The following is a 12,519-nucleotide window of genomic DNA, read 5'->3' as shown; positions in this document are numbered from 1 at the left end:
CCCAGACCCAATGACATAAAGAGTTGATTTCTGGCCTATTATCTTATTTCTGAAATGATAATGAATAATTTTTGCTGTTGAATTAAAAGTGAAATTCCAAAATGTGTTTTATTCTGATTGAGCACGTCCTCCTATTTTCTCAGTTGTTATTGATAATTTGATTCCCCTCGCACCAGAACCTGTTCCAGAGAGTGTCACAGAAAAGGCAGAATGGTCAGCTGCAGGTGGTCACCTGACTGGTCACTGGTCCCAATGGTTCACGGTCCACAGATGCTGCCAGATCTGCTGACTTTTTCCAGCAATGTCTGTTTTTGTTCCTGATTTCCCAGCATTTGCAGATGTTTCGTTTTTGAATATTGATCTTGTCTGTTGCAGAGGAGTTTATTGATGAGTTTGGAGAGTTTTGTACATTGCAACTAAAGCCACAAATCAGCCATGATCTATTGAATGGCAGAGCAGGATTGAAGGGCTGAATGGCTTCCTCCTGTTCAAATGAAAGTTATCCATCTGCAGCTTGTGGTAACATTTCCCCTCAATGCTCACTTCACCTCCATGTCTAACACACTGTTACTGACTGAACAAACCTCCTGTGTTTAAACTAAACCTGCTCATGTTCAGTGGCTCCCTCTACTGCCACCCGGATTTAACTCTCCTCATGGAATGCTGTCTCGTGTTACTGCGGGAATCCCCACAAGGACTAATCCTGGCTTATGTATCCCCTGGGATCCAAAAATCCCGTTAATTTCCTTCTTCCTATTTCATTCTGCCATTGAACTCTCGGTTTCAATCCATTCTCCTTTCATGCTCTTCAACATGCCCATATGGGTGGACTAGAGGCAGCTGGCACCTGAGATTGTGGGGGGAGGCAGATTCAATCAGGGAATTGGGAAAACACTCAGATAATAACATATCCGTCTGATTGTTGACTCAGACAGATAGGCAGAAAGAAAGATGCACATTTAGATAGCACCTTTGATGACCTGGGGCAATGAAACATGCTTCCAACCAAATGATTTCAACCTCAAATCTCTGAAAATACAGACACAAAGCTTCCTACTTATACCAGGTTGTCTCTCAGCCTCCTCATTTCTTAAGAAAAGAGTTTTAAGCTGTTAAGCCTTTCCTGGTGATTATAACTTCTGTATTTCTGTCAGATTTGTGACTGAACCTTTATTTTCCTGTTGTGAGTGATGCTAGTAGCAGAAACAATTCCTGACTTGTGACGGGTTTCGGTTGGAGTATTTATATTTACAGATTCATTCCCACCCTCACATACAGTGTGAAATTGATGTAAAACAGAAGGAAAGGATTGAGTGAGCACCCACAGAAACAGAAAAGGCAGTTTGTGTACCTGTGTTGAATGAACCTGGACTTAGGAAAACGTGACAACAATCACAACTAGTTAGAATTACAGAATCCCTTAGGCGCACAAAGAGACTATTCGGTCCATTGAGTCTGCAATGACCTGCTGTCCCACCCTACCTCTATAACCCCACATTTAGCATGGCTAACCCAACCTACCTAACCTACACACTACAGGCAATGCTAGCACGGCCAATCCATCAAACCTGCACATCTGTGGGAGGGTCAGATATTATGTCTAAGTGCTCAGGATTGTGGATGAAGGCTTGCAAATACTTGACTCTGACGCAAATCCTCTTTTTTTTTCAAAATAAAATCTGGGGGAAACTGCAGCCAGAAAGATTTCTGATTATCTCATGAGGAAGAGAATTCAAAACTCGTGCCACTGACCCAGGGGGCGTAGTGAAGTCACAGAGGTCTGGGAACCATCAGAAATGTAACAAGTTGTGAGCAAGGTGGGGGTGAGACAAGGACAAAAAGGTAGTCTGTTACATGGGGGAAGGCAGGAGAGATTAAATTGCAGAAATGGTTGTCCCTCAAGGCCATGGGGAATGGAGTTAGGGCTGGGAAAGAAACCAGGAAACAAGGTGAGCAGCTGTCAAAGAAATACATTGAAAAAACAGATTATAACAACATAGAGGGCAGAGTATGCAGTCTGAAATTGTTGCTCTCATTGGTGAGTACAGAACGCTGCAAAGCCTGGGTCATTCTATTACAGCCAATACATGCAGGATAGGCCAAGTGGCCTCGATCTGTGCTGTAACTTTCTGATAAATTTCTTCTGACATTTGGAATTCAGGTCGGATGATGATCATAAATTCTCAAATTGGACCTGAGTTTAATATTCTGGAGAAATGCTAAATAAATCACATTGATCCCATTCTGCAGACTTTAGTCCGCAGCCCTGCATGTTCCAGCATCTCAGTTACATCCATGTTCTTTTATTCTAATATGATGTTAGTTACTGCCTCTCCACCTCATCAATGAGTTCCTGCTCACCACCATCTCCAAGTGAAATGAATTCTCCCCTCCCCTTCTTTCTGGGCATTAGTTTCAATCTAAATCCTCCAGTTTCTGACCTCTCAGTTAATGAATAGCTCCTTCCTATCCACTCGATTTGGATTCCTCAGCATTTTATCACTTCAATTAAATCTCTCCTCATCCTCCTCGGAAATCATCCCCAGCCTATCAAACCTTTCCTCAGAGCAGAAATTTTCCAATTGTAGAAATATTCTGATCAATCTCCTCTGTACCCTCTCTGGTTTGATCACATTAACCCTGGAATAAGGGTATCAGAAGTGTGTGCAGTACTTTAACTGTGGTCAAACGAGTGTTCCTGACATTTCCCACGTCACCTCCGTGTTCTTGTGGTTGTCGCTCACACAAGAAGTGTCCTGGTTTTCCCACATGGAACTGGATGTGCACTCCACGGGGCTGGGATTCCCAACCATGTGTTTATTTGTTAACTAATCCTAAATTAACTTCAGATTAAAACAACATTATCAGCTACCCACCAATCAACTTCTTCCATTGTACTCAAGTCACCCTACTTTTTAAAATCTCTTTAAAATTATTACTATCTAAACACAACAGGCTTTAATTTGCTGATCAAGTATTCAGATGTCTCCACTGTTACAATCACTTGAAGATTATCTTTACATTCAGCTACATTTGGTGAAATGAACACTGATTGTAAATATATGAATATCAAACGGAGTTGAGTTTTATGATAATTAATCCAGTCTGACATTCTTGTTGGTTAATATCTTGAAGATAAATGTTCTCAGAACTCCAGCTGTGCTCTGACTTCATTCGCAACTGGATTTGGTTGGACTGCAGATCTTAGATCTGTTCTGTCGTTTCCCGGATTGCTTCACTCTATCACTTGCTGCCTATGCTGTTAGGCACACAAGTAGCCCTCTTTGGTAACTTCATCAGGTTAACACCTCATTTTTAGGTATTCATGCTGCTGTTACTGACATGCCCTCCTGAACTCTTTCAGTTGAATGAGGATTGATACACTAGTTTGATGATAAGAGGTAAGTTGGGGGATATGCGGGGCCGTGATTCTGTAAGTTTTGTTGGAGTACAATTCTACTGCTGTTGGTGGAAGGAAAGAGCCAAACTCCTACACTGTTGGCCCCATATACGACATGCAGTATCATGAACACTGATAGGCCAAGACATGAAATACGAGCAACACTGTACAATGATGCAGGATCACAACTGCAGTAAGGGGAGTTTAAGATCCAACTTGACACAGGATTAGGGAAAGAAGCAGCTGATCAGATTGTCTCATTCATAGTCACAAAGAGACTCTATGAGATTATTGTATTGTTGGGGGTAAGGATGGAGGAGGTTGGGGAGATGGAGAGCCCTTCAAAAGAAACTAATCTGCCTGAGAGTTGTGAGATAGAATTGATTGCTATGCATTTAACAGAAAGCTAATTGAAACTGTTTTTATCCCCAAAAGATAACAAGACTGATGGTGCTTCCAATCATCACCAGAAACAAATCCCAGGATACATGGTTTGGAGATGGATGTCAATTGCCAATCAACATCCAACTCCTACAATCATTGAGCAAACGTATGTGTGATTACCCAGTCCTGATGAACCAGAAAATCGCTGTTCACTGTGCAGATGGACAGCGATGCGGGGAAGTATTGGCCGAGTGGTATTGTCGCGAGACAGTTAATCTAAAACCTCAGATAGCGTTCTGGAGACCTGGGTTCAAAGCCTGCTGCAGCAGATAGGGGATTTGAATTCAATTAAAAAAAACTTGTGAATTTAGAGTCTAATGATGGCCATTAATCGATTGTCAGAAAAGAAAATCTGGTTCACTTTCAGGAAGGAAGCTGCCATCCTTACCTGGTCTGGCCTACATTGTGACCTCAGACCCACAGCAATGTGGTTGACTCTTACCTGCCTTCTGGGCAATTAGGGATGGGCAGTAAATGCTGCCGGGCCAGCGACACCCTCATCCTGTGAATGAATAAAGGAAAATAAAAATCTGCACCCAGTGTGAATCTGTGCATGTTCAACAATGTTGTGAACATTTCCAAAGCTAAGATCTCTATGTGCACAACTTTATGAGCTGCCAAAGCCATCTTTCATTACTTGGCGTGAAAAAGAGAAACGAATTCTTTAACTGTGGCTATCAGTAAATTGATTGGTGTCTCAGCAGGATGGATGCCTGAGTGAATCCCTTCTCCCCACCCCCCCTCCCCACACACACACACACAGAGCAGGTGGACAGCTCCCCAGTCTGACTGGTTTGGCAAGTTTCCAGGTGGGATGGGTAAAGAATTCTCTTCTAGCATCCCCCATATTTCCAGAGTCGGTCCCTAGTCTGGCTGCACTGGTGTTTTGCCATTTCAGATAAATGCTGGCAGACTGTTACACACACCGTTAGCCCGCCACCCCCCCACCCCCAGCCCCAAAAAGAACTCCGTATAAAGCAGTAAATATTATCTCCTGCTGTGGAGAGACAGCCTGTATTGGTCTGAGTAGGAACACTGAGCAGATTTACCGAAATGACAACTTAATTGGTGACCAGAGCAAGTTAAGCAAGTCCAAATAAAATGCATTATAGCACAGAAAGAGGCCCATCAAATCCAAGCTGGCTCTCTGTAGCAGAATCCAATATTCTCATTCCCCATACCTACCCTAAACTCTGCAAGTTTATTTCCCTCAGAACTGATCTAATTGTTTTTATCAATCATTGATCTTCTCTACTTGCACCACCATAATAGGCAACATGTTCTGCATATGTTTGCACGTTCTCCCCGTGTCTGCGTGGGTTTCCTCCGGGTGCTCCGGTTTCCTCCCACAGTCCAAAGATGTGCAGGGTCAGGTGAATTGGCCATGCTAAATTGCCCGTAGTGTTAGGTAAGGGGTAAATGTAGGGGTATGGGTGGGTTGCGCTTCGGCGGGTCGGTGTGGACTTGTTGGGCCGAAGGGCCTGTTTCCACATTGTAATGTAATCTAATCTAATCTAATGTCCAGCCAATACAGTCAGCAGAAACACTTGCTCATCTCCCGCTGTCTCAAAACCTTACATGTGACCTTAACTCTTGTGCCATCACTTATCGAATACAGATATTTTTGTCTGCTATATATAGGTCTGTTATAATCTTATGCAGCTTTATCAAAAATATATCCAACTTCTTCACTTCACAGAAAATTGCAATTTCTTCAAATCAGTCCAGTGACTGCATTTTCTACATCAGTGATCCACTCCAGTAAGTCTGTACGCCACACTCTGAAGATCACTCATATCCTTCATTGTTGATGCCTATTTTGTTCCACAAATCCAGACGACACTAGTTTTCTGCACAACAGCAATAGTTTTATTATTGGACAGCCGGCGAGAGTTTCAAAGCATCTCTGAAGTAGCTGAGTGTCTACTTGTAGAGATTCTTCTTCATGAATCTCTGCCTTACCTATAGAGACAGTATATTTAATAGGAATTAGACAAAGGCATATCAGTCACATGGGCGATTGTCAACAGATAGTTTAAAGTGGTTAATTATGACCTTACAAAGCTTGATGAATGACGATATCCTGTGATAACGTGCGAATGGATTACAGAAACTGATTATCGTATTGTTCATGATTATGTGTTGATGGGAAGAAGGGTTCTTCCTTCACTAAATGGGGGATTCACTTACCTATGCTCATATGGAGGGGAGATAAGACAATGGGAGCGGGAGGCAGTTTAACAGGGTTTTGCCCAGGGCTCTCTGTCTGGGGTTACGGGGTAATCCATATGTGTGACTGCAAGAGGTTCTATTTTGAGATACTGTCAGCCTCCCACCCCCACCCCCTTCTGTGGTGTTCTGTCTGTATTGTAAGTGTACAGGCCTTCAGTTGATGCAATAAGGCCTTTGGCAAGGGAATGTTTAACCCTTGAGACCCCACGGTGTCCTGAAAGAGAAGCAAAAGGTATGGAACTGGCCCCTCTATGGTATTTTAACTTCCTCATTCTGAACAGGAATCTGTTGACCAGAATTGAATGCAATGATTGACTGTGACCTAACTAGAGCTTTGTCAAGGGTCAGCATCTTTTCCGTGAGTTTGTTATCATTCCCCCATTAAGGAAGCCCAGCATCCCATTTGTTTTACTCAAAACACTTTATGTTTTCTCTCCTTTAATGATTGGTACACATTGTCCCCCATTCCTGCTGTCCTGATCTCTGTGTCTGTGCCACTCAAATATATATTCCCTTTCTACATTGCTTCTCTCAAAATGCATCAACTTACTGTGTATTCTAAAGAAGAGACATATTCCACTCAAAATATTATCTCTTGCTCCACACATTCTACCCCCTGGAAAACCGAGCAGTACAGCACCGGAATAATTGGCCCACCATGTGTGTGCGGAGCATGATGCTATTCCAAACTAATTCCATCTGCCTGGACATGATCGATATCCCTGCCAACCCATGCCTGCTTAGGTGTCTGCCCAAATGCCTCTTAACCGTTGCGATTGTTTCTGCTTTTCCCATCTCTCAGTAAAGTACATTCTTTTCACTTACCACCTTCTGCATAAGAAACTTGTCTGACACAACTCCCTTTAAACTTGCACATGTTGTTGGAAATGCTCAGCAGATCTTGCAGCATCGTGAAGAAAAATCAGTTAATGTTTTGGGTTCTGGTCACCGTTCCTCAGAAACGTTAACTTTAATTTATCTTCATAGAAGCTGCAAGACCTGCTGAACTTTTCCCGAAAATGCTTTTGTTTCTAGTTTATGGCATCTGCAGTTGTTTTGGATTTCATTTCCTTTAAACTTGCCCCCTCTCCCCTGAAATCTATGGCCTCTACTATTTGCCATTTTCACATTGGAAAAAGATTCAGATTATTCACTCTGTCTGACACTTTCAGATCACCCACAGCCACTGACTTTCCCAAGTCAAAAATCCAAGTCTTTCCAACCTCTCCCAATCCAGGCAACATCCTGGTAAACCTGTTTTCACGCTGTCCAAAGCCTCCACATCCTCGTTTTTAAGTGGTGATCAAAACAGCACACAATATTCCAAAGGTGGCCTAATGACAGTTTTATATTCAGTCCCTGACAAAAGAAGGCAAGTATGCCTAACAGATCCTTCACCACTTTCAGGGAGCTGTGAACTTGCCCCTGAAGATCCCTGTGTGTATCAATGCTGCTGAGAGCCCTTCGGTTTCGTGAATACATTCCTCTTGCAATGAACCTCCCAAAATATATCACCTCACACTTGTCTGCATTAATATCTATCTTCGTATGGGTTTTCCAATTTATCTCTTTCTTGCTGTATCCTTTGACAACATTCTTCATGATTCACAACTTCATCAATTTGCACCATCTAGAAACTTGCTAATTAAATCGTTTACATTTCCATGCTAATCATTGATATATGTTACAGACAATAGATGTTCCAATTCTGATCCTTGTGGAAGAACACTGACTACAGAACTCCAGCCAGCAACATGCTGTGGAAGGAACAAATTTAATTTAGTCAGTCAGTCGGAAAGCATTTCAGGTATTGGTGTGGCACTAGATGTTCCAAGATATTCACAATCCTGGTTAAAACACCCTGGAGCAGATTTTCAGTTTTAGATTAGATTAGATTAGATTACTTACAGTGTGGAAACAGGCCCTTTGGCCCAACAAGTCCACACCGACCCGCCGAAGCGAAACCCACCCATACCCCTACATTTACCCCTTACCTAACACTATGGGCAATTCAGTATGGCCAATTCACCTGACCCTGCACATCTTTTGGACTGTGGGAGGAAACCGGAGCACCCGGAGGAAACCCACGCAGACACGGGGAGAACGTGCAAACTCCACACAGTCAGTCGCCTGAGGCGGGAATTGAACCCGGGTCTCTGGCGCTGTGAGGCAGCAGTGCTAACCACTGTGCCACTGTGCCACCGTGCCGCCCACCTGGGGACTCCCCCAGAACCAAGTATAAAGCAGTAAACATTATCTCCTGCTGTGGAAGGACAACCTGTGTTGGTCTGAGCATGAACACAGAGCAGATTTACCTTAATGATAATTTAACCCCTGAAGACAAATAACCAGAACAAGTTAAGCAAGTACAAAAAAACGTGATATGGCACAGAAAGGGGCCCATCAAATCCAAGCTGGCTCTCTGCAGCAGAATCCCTTATTGTCATTCTCCAACTGTCCCCAAAATCCTGAAAGTCTATTTCCCTCAGATCTGATATAATCGTATTTGTTAATAATTGATCATCTCTACTTGCACCACCATAATAGGCAGCATGTTCTGCATATTTCCAGCCAATACAGTCAGCTGTAAACTTCCTCATCTCCCACTTTCTCAAAACGTTATATCTAATCTTAAATTTTGAGCCATCACCTATCAAGTGCAATTTATTTTATTGTCTGCTCTATCTAGATGTGTTATAATCTTATCCATTTTAATCTATCAAGATATATTCACCTTGATTTCTTCAAAGAAAATAACATTTTCTTTTCCAAATCAATCCCGTGACTGCATTTTCTTCATCAGTGCACCACACCAGTAAGTCTGTACTCCACACCCTGAAGATCACTCAGATCCTTCCTGAGTAGGAATCTGTTGACCTGAATTGGATACAATGATTGACTCTGACCTAACCAGTCAATGAAATTTTTAATGAAACCCAGGCTCCCATATGTATTGATCAAAACACTTTCTGAACATAGTAACAGAAGTCACAAGGAAATTACCTCACCGCACCCCCCACTCCGGAAGAGGTGCTAACTGCCCTTGAGTGCTTTTTGTTCTCGATGTGAAGAGCTTTCACGCCTGAGTCACCTTCACGTCTCTGGTTGCTGAGTGAATCACAAAGAAGGAATTTCACCAGAGCTGCAACTGCCTCACTTCTCCACTCGCCCTCCCCGTTTACATTTTCCTGCTCGTCAGTAATTTAAAGAAAACCAAATGGATGCGATGTCATTCTGTAGCCTCTCTGTCGATTCCTCCGTTTCAGTTCCAACATGACTTAGATCTCGGGGCGGACCTTAATACTAGCGACGCTATGAATGCGCAAGTCGAAAGGTTCCTCTGAGAGTGCAATTTCTTTCATTGCTGTTGCTGATTGAATGAGCCACTAACGTGCGAATTGCTCCAAAACATGATTCAGGATATCTGGTGCCAATTCTCGCACGTTGAATCACGATTGACAGCTTCCAAATGAGGTCTTTCTGAGACGACCTTGGGGTACATTTGACAAACAGACAAGTTCAGGAATTCGTGGTGCGCTGTGACACCAGAGCATCTGCTTCTTTCCTGTCTTTGAACCGAGCCGCCTGCGCAAGGAAGGCAAATGCGGTACTGCTTTTCGTGGAAGGATCAGAAGGCGGTAACTACACTCTCCAACAGAATGGCATATGATCAGAACCAGGTTGGAGAAAAACTTAACAACGCTTTGCACTGTAATTAAATGGAATTGCATTACATTTCACTCCCAGAGCAGATTTGTTCAAGCAAATTCGAAGGCAGGTTTGCAGATGGGAAAGCATGCAAGAAAGCTCAGCTCTTGTCCATGTAAAAGGCTGCAGTTGAAGAACAAAGCAGTTTCTGCCCAGTTTCGAACTGGGGACTTTTCGCGTGTGAGGCGAACGTGATGACCACTACACTACAGAAACAAGCCGGAATCGGGAGTGCTGCGACTCAATGGCGTCCAACACTGAAAGTTGAATCCGTTCTACGTTTCACCTTTTTGTTTCCAACAGCTCGTTGTTCAGCGTAATTGACATCTTGAAATCGTAAAAAAAAAGACACGTTAAATTGATGACAAAATATAGACAAAGCTGTCGTCGATGTTTGTACCGTAGGGCGAGGTGGAATAGGCTGGGACGACTTTCCCTGCAGCGTAACAGCTGCGACATGACCTTATGGAAGGGTGGTTAACTGAGTTTTACACAAGTTGGTGTGAGTTGAAAACTCGAGAGCATAGCTTTAAGGTGATTGGGCTGAAAGTGACAAAGGACCTGAGGCACATTTCCCACAAACAAGGTTGTGCGTGTTTGGAATGATCTACCAGAGGAAGTGGAGGAGGCTATTACACTCAGAAAATTGCAAAGGTAATCGGGTGAGTTTCTGGATATGATGCGTTTAGAGGGATTGGGGCCAAATGCTGGGGAACGGGACTTGTTTAGTTTTGGCGATGTGGTGAGCACGGATGAGGTCCACCGAAGTATCTTTTTCCACGATGTACCCCAATTATGTCATGTTGCTTCCACCGGCTTTAAAGGATTACTTTTTAGCGGAGTTTGCCATCGCAGTCTGTGGCACAAACATTTAGTCTGTTCGACTGCTCACGGGAGAGGTAGTATTGTGAAACACTGCAGAAACGAACGACTTCCTTACTTTAGCTCCGACTGACCATACTCTGCGAAATTTTCCCAGATCCTCTGCTGAGAATTTTTGCTGCTGGAAGTTACCTCAGAAACCCTGTTAAATCGAAATGTATTGAGCGAATCGCAAAACAGAAAGCATTTAACACGGAACACAAACAAACTGGCATATCTCATGCATTTTCAGACACAGAGATGCATGAATGCTAAATGTGATACAGTCCGAGGGCATGAGTCATAAAGTAATCTCACAACTAACAACAGGGCATTTCCAAACGACTCTTTCAAAAAGCTCAACTTGCCTGGGATGGCAGAACTGTTTGCGATTTTCCGAGCGGGAGGCGAACACGATCATGACAGTAGAGACATTTTGAAATATTTGGCAGTATCCCACACCACAGTTAGTTCCCTGGGAAGCAAACCCATTTTACTTTTGTTTTCAACATCAATATACAGTGGGCACCGAAACAGCATTTTCACAAGCTGCAGCGTTGGAGTTGATCACCAGAAATGGCAGTGGTGGGATTCGAACGCACGTCCCTTTCGAGACTGGAACCTGGATCCAGCGCCTTAGACCGCTCGGCCACACTACCAGCCGGCCACGCCTCCTCATTTTCTTGTATTTCCAATTGTGCTCCAGCATAACAACAGATGCAAAGTCACATGATAAGGGTTCCATGTCCTCTCGGACTGGCACAGCTACAATGTCAATTTCGCAGCAGATATTGATAGCCCATCAATCCAGACAAAAATCAATGGTAAACTGAGTCTATCTTCTCAGACTCTTTTCAGCTACAAATGTATCTGTGAGTGCTTGAGAATATGGGTTCGCTTATGATTTGGTCAAATAACCATGAGCTGCTTGACATTACTGCAATTTCGAATCTAGCTTTGCTAAATGATTTCACCCATTGCTCGAAACAGGACGACTTTCACGTTTACACGGAACACGAAACACACCGGACTACAGGGAAAATGCACAAACCTGAGCAGGCCGTAATCCACATCATACCGTGCAGCACAGTTTCAGTCACTGTGTCTGTTTTTTTTTCAGAATAAGAGTCCCAAAGAATGTTCTCCACCCTAAAACCGGAGGTAACATTACAATCCGAGAACGACAGATCACATTGTGAGAATGCTCTGACCTCGGAGCCAGTTCTGGAAGCCACTTTCCTTGCCTTTTACCTTAACCGTGCAATGTGCTGCAGAGATGTTCACACCTGGACATGAGCCACATGGATACCAACTGCGTTGGAAACCTATGTGGGAATCGACGACAAGCGACTCGATAAATTTTGTTAAATTCCATGGTGCTTTTTAAAAATGCCATTTCTGTTCACCTCAATATAAAAGCTAGTTTCTGAACATAGTAACAGAAGTCACAAGGTAATTACCTCACCGCACCCCCCACTCCGGAAGAGGTGCTAACTGCCCTTGAGTGCTTTTTGTTCTCGATGTGAAGAGCTTTCACGCCTGAGTCACCTTCACGTCTCTGGTTGCTGAGTGAATCACAAAGAAGGAATTTCACCAGAGCTGCAACTGCCTCACTTCTCCACTCGCCCTCCCCGTTTACATTTTCCTGCTCGTCAGTAATTTAAAGAAAACCAAATGGATGCGATGTCATTCTGTGGCCTCTCTGTCGATTCCTCCGTTTCAGTTCCAACATGACTTAGATCTCGGGGCGGACCTTAATACTAGCGACGCTATGAATGCGCAAGTCGAAAGGTTCCTCTGAGAGTGCAATTTCTTTCATTGCTGTTGCTGATTGAATGAGCCACTAACGTGCGAATTGCTCCAAAACATGATTC

At 43.4% G+C, this 12,519-nt stretch overlaps 1 long non-coding RNA gene across 9 annotated transcripts in view; it reads right to left on the bottom strand.

Moving 5' to 3' along the window:
• LOC148146456 (uncharacterized) overlaps positions 1 to 12,519 on the bottom strand; it is a 931,882-nt gene that overhangs the window by 834,498 nt on the left and 84,865 nt on the right. The gene's annotated exons all lie outside the window — the stretch shown is intronic.

The sequence above is a fragment of the Chiloscyllium plagiosum genome, unplaced genomic scaffold (genome assembly GCF_037043375.1).
Source record: "Chiloscyllium plagiosum isolate Xiang-an unplaced genomic scaffold, Cpla_swu_hap1 HiC_scaffold_21, whole genome shotgun sequence".
Lineage (NCBI taxonomy): Eukaryota > Metazoa > Chordata > Chondrichthyes > Orectolobiformes > Hemiscylliidae > Chiloscyllium > Chiloscyllium plagiosum.
Note: the sequence above shows the minus strand (reverse complement) of the source record. Positions and strands in the feature narration are given on the sequence as shown.